Genomic DNA, 4938 nt, shown 5'->3' on the forward strand with positions numbered 1-4938 from the left:
TTGTATGTCTGAGCCCCATGCTGGGTGTGGAGATTACTTAAAAATAAAATCATAAAAAATGTAAAACTCCTATTCTAGAAAATTAGTGAGTGGTGCTAAATATAATTGAGATGCTGGTTTTAACAGTGTAGGTTTTTATTTTATAAAAGGTTTCCATATTCAATGATTAAAGGTTTTATTTGATTTCTTTTAATGTGTCAGAGCCACATACACTTTCCAAAGCCGATAAAAATTTACAGAGTAATATCGTATTTTAAATGGTTTCACAGTTTACTGCAGTAGATTTAGGTGCTATAGGTTTAGTAAATTTCTGTTTGTGATAATGAAATGGAATAACCAGGGTTTGATTCCAAGTAAATGGATATACATATGCCTACATGCTTTTACAGCACTCTGAACTTTATTTTTTTAAACATTTATTTATTTTTGAGAGAGAGAGAGACAGAGTGCTAGCGGGGGAGGGGCAGAGAGAGGAAGACACAGAATCCGAAGCAGGTTCCAGGCTCCGAGCTGTCAGCACAGAGCCCGGCGTGGGGTATGAACTCAGGAACTGCGAAATCATGACCTGAGCCAAAGTCGGACACTTAACCGACTGAGCCACCCAGGTGCCCCACAGCACTATGAACCTTAAAAGGCATCTTGCATGAAGTAAAGGAATGACACATGCGTTTTCTTTCCATGTGATGTCATATTAATTTACCCTCGGGGCATTAGATCAATAGTTATGTATGAGAAACTGCTTTTCAACAGTGTTGTGGAATATGAAAAACATGGGGAAATCCACTTCTTTTTCCTTTCTCAGGAGACTTGATGCCATTTGTATTGCTCAGAACAACAGTAATCTCAACTTTTTTTTAAAAAAAAAAATTTAACGTTTTTATTACTGAGAGACAGAGACAAAGCATGAACATGGGTAGGGCAGAGAGAGGGGGAGACACAGAATCTGAAGCAGGCTCCAGGCTCTGAGCTGTCAGCACAGAGCCCGATGCGGGGCTGGAACTCACAAACCATGAGATCATGACCTGAGCTGAAGTCAGACGCCTAACCGACCGAGCCACCCAGGTGTCTCAGTAATCTCAACTTTTTATCTTCATTCTCTAAACTCTGAACGTTGGAAGTAAATAGTAACATATTCAGAATGATTGCAACTGCTTTATTTGAATCGTTGTCACTGTTACTAATAGGTTATTGGGCTCCTATATGTGGAACTGCTGAAATGAGCATCGTATGAAGCAAATTACATACAGACGAATCCTCTGGAAGTTCACTACTTAAAACATGTCATACTAAATTTGTGCAAGATACTAAAAATTATAGGAATGTAGAGACAGTATATGTTGACAGACAAGAATCCTAGATCTGGTTCACGTTTCCATGTATTTTATTGAGATCTCCATAAAGCTATGTAACAATTAATTTGTTTTTAGTAGTTTCTATGTAATATGCAACTTGTGGTATCTTTGGATTTGAAATCAAATTATTAACAGTGTCTCATATTTGTCACTTGTGCTTCTGTCTTTCTAATCACCTGAAAGGACCTATAAAAGTTGCTATTTTGAATCATGACATTTTGGGCTGCACATCTGACAATTTGTTTTGCTGTTGTCAAATAAGTCCAAGCATATGAGCACATCAACCCATAGTTAGGAATTTGCTTCATTCTGATATAAAAATCTTATTACCTTAGAAGTTGTATATTTCATAGCTCTTTAATATTCTGGTAAGTCTCCTTTAAAGCAGTATGAAACAGGGGCACCTGGATGGCTCAGTAAGTTAAGCGTCTGACTTTGGCTCAGGTCATGATCTCGTGGATTATGAGTTTGAGCCCCTCATTGGGCTCTATGCTGACAGCTCAGAGCCTGGAACCTGCTTCAGATTCTGTGTCTTCCTCTCTCTCTGCCCCTCCTTTGCTCACACTGTCTCTCTCTCTCCAAAATAAAATAAAGAAATAAATAAAATAAAACAATATGAAACAGTTACCTATAATGCTTTTATTGTGAAAAGGGAAATTTACTCTAACAGCACAGTATTCATTCATGATTCCTTTAAAAAGGATATTGGTAACTCGCGCCCATACATCACACGGAAAAGATCTGAAGCCATTGGAAACCTTACAAAACCTGAGAGATTGGGAGAAAAAGGATGCAGAACCCACTGAGAAAGCCTTCTAACGTGANTTTATGTGTACAATGAAAAATAAATAAATAAATAAAATAAAAAATGTAAAAAAAAAGGATATTGTTAGATGCTTATTTGAAATTATGAATGAAATATCTTTGGATATTGGGGGTAAGTTGTACGTGTACTCCCTCTTATAAACCCCAAGATTAAAAATGCATTGATGTACTTCAGGTTAATATGAATGCTATTTTAAATAAGATATACACATATACAATAAAACCTTGGTTTGTGAGCATAGTTCATTCCAGAAACATGCTTGTAATCCAAAGCACTTGTATATCAATGTGAATTTCAAGAACCACTGGCTCAGTTGTGATCATGGGACACGTGGTGTCACACACTACTCGTTACAAGACTGTTTGTTTCTCTAATAATAATTATTAGAAATGTTTGCTCATCTTGTGGAACACTAGCAGAAGAAGTTACTCGCAATCCAAGGTTTAACTGGGTATGTTTAGTTAAACCTGAAAGGGATTGAGCAATTTAGAAAATACTTTTTGAAGTAATTACTAGGTTATAGAAAAAATTAAAATTGTATATATTGAAAATGAATAATAATGAGATCACTGTGCATCTACACCTCTTATGTCACATGGCCAAAGCAGTAGTCAGAGGAAAATACACAGTCACAGATGTTTTCCTTATTAACTATGAAAAAATAAATGAGCGTATTAGTCACTTCAAGAGTTATAGGGGTGCCTGGGTGGCTCAGTTGATTAAGCGTCTGAATTTGGCTCAGGTCATGATCTCACAGTTTGTGAGTTCAAGCCCCACAGCGGGCTCTGTGCTGACAGCTCAAAGCCTGGAGTCTGCTTCGGATTCCGCGTCTCCCTCTCTCTCTGCCCCTCCCCTTTTCACACGCTCTCTCTCTCAAAAATAAATAAACGTCAAAAAAATTTTTTAAATAAAAGGAAGGAAGGACGGACTAATGGACTAGTTTGATTCCTTATAACATTTTTTGAGATTGAAATGTTGATTTTGAGGGCGCCTGGGTGGCTCAATAGGTTAAACATCTGACTTCAGCTCAGGTCATGATCTCACAGTTTGTGAGTTCCAGCCCCGCGTTGGGCTCAGTGCTGACAGCTCAGAGCCTGGAGCCTGCTTCGGATTCTGTGTCTCCCTGTCTCTCTCTGCCCCTTCCCCTCCTGTCAAAAATAAATAATAAAAACATTTTAAAGAAGAGTTATAAAAAGAACAGTAAAACAAGTAGAAGAACTGGAGGAATGACTTAATAAATATAAGATGGATAAATCAGAAAGCAAAAAGAATGGAAATAAAAACGAATCCAAGAACATGTCCTTTGAAAAAACAATAACAAAAATAGCAAAATTTCTGGCAAGTCTAATGGAAAATGAGAAAAATGTATTCACTAGCAAATACATGAACATGGCAACAAATATAGATGTTTTATGGAAAATATTCTATAAAGCTCATGAGAATACTGGAAAATCTGAATGAATGAAATGATTTTCTTAGGAGCTGTATGGAAACTAAATGCATTCAGAAAGAAGTATTAAATCTAAGATAACTAAACAATGGAAGCAATGGAATTTTCAGAGAACTGGCCCAAAATATGTATGGTCCAGATTATTTACCTGTAAATTTGTTATGTGTATCCTCTGTGAATATTTCTGTACATAGAAAATGTTGGAAATATTTTTGTATGACTTCCAAGGTGATATTATAACGACAAAAAAAGATAATCTTCAGGACTTAGCACTGAAAAGGAACCTACATTCTATTCTTCTCATGAAAACATATCTAAAAGTCTGAGGGAAAAAGTAGCAAAATAAGTCCAGTAGCTGTTAAAAATAATCAAACTGAGTTCACCTAAGGATTGTTTTCAATGTAATGAAATGTGCTAGTATAATGCAGCAAATGAAAGCCCAATGATTACACTACTCGATACTGAAAACACAATCAATAAAACTCAACGTCAATTATTTATAAAATGAATTTTTAGTAAACTAGAGATAAAAGGACATTTTTGTCACATGACACATTATTTAAAATGACTCACAAGGGGCGCCTGGGTGGCTCAGTTGGTTAAGCATCTGACTCTTGATTTCACCTCAGGTCATGATCTCACAGTTCATAGGTTTGAGCCCCATGTTGGGCTCTGCACTGACAGCAGAAGCCTGCTTGGGATTCCCTCTCTTTCTCTCTCTCTCCCCCTTCCCTGCTCATGCACATGCGCGCTCTCTCTCTCTCTCTCTCTCTCTCTCAAAACAAATAAATAAATAACTTTAAGAATATAAAAAAATAGGGGCGCCTAGGTGGCTCAGGCGGTTAAGCATCCGACTTTGGCTCAGGTCATGATCTCGCTGTTAGTGGGTTCAAGCCACTCATCGGGCTCTGTGCTGACATCTCAGAGCCTGGAGCCTGCTTCGGATTCTCTGTCTCCCTCTCTCTGCCCCTCCCCTGCTTGCACTCTCTCTTTCTCAAGAATAAATAAACGTTATAAAGATTTTTTTTAATTAAATAATAATAAAATGACTCACAAGATCCTGTGGCAGAGCAGTATTCCCATTAAGGTGAGGAAGAAGACAAGGGTCCATGTCATTCCCACCATTCCATCACCCTGTTCTGACAGTGCACTACAGCGAGACAGAAGAGGAACAATAGCATCATCAGCTGGGTATCACTGTTGAAGAGTAACAGAAAAAGCTGAAATCATGTGTACCTAACATGAATTATAGAACCACTTTCCAGGAAAATGCAAGAGGGTAATCTCATACCAAATTGAAAGGGGGGAGA

At 37.5% G+C, this 4938-nt stretch overlaps 1 protein-coding gene across 1 annotated transcript in view; it reads right to left on the reverse strand.

Moving 5' to 3' along the window:
* CA5B (carbonic anhydrase 5B) overlaps positions 1-4774 on the reverse strand; it is an 82437-nt gene extending 77663 nt beyond the window's left edge. The window contains exon 1 of the mRNA XM_077761700.1: positions 4683-4774. The gene's annotated coding sequence lies outside the window, so the exon portion shown is untranslated. The remainder of the gene's footprint in view (positions 1-4682) is intronic.
* Positions 4775-4938: the final 164 nt, after the last annotated feature.

This window comes from Crocuta crocuta, unplaced genomic scaffold (assembly GCF_008692635.1).
Source record: "Crocuta crocuta isolate KB4526 unplaced genomic scaffold, BGI_CrCroc_1.0 scaffold657, whole genome shotgun sequence".
Taxonomy (NCBI): domain Eukaryota; kingdom Metazoa; phylum Chordata; class Mammalia; order Carnivora; family Hyaenidae; genus Crocuta; species Crocuta crocuta.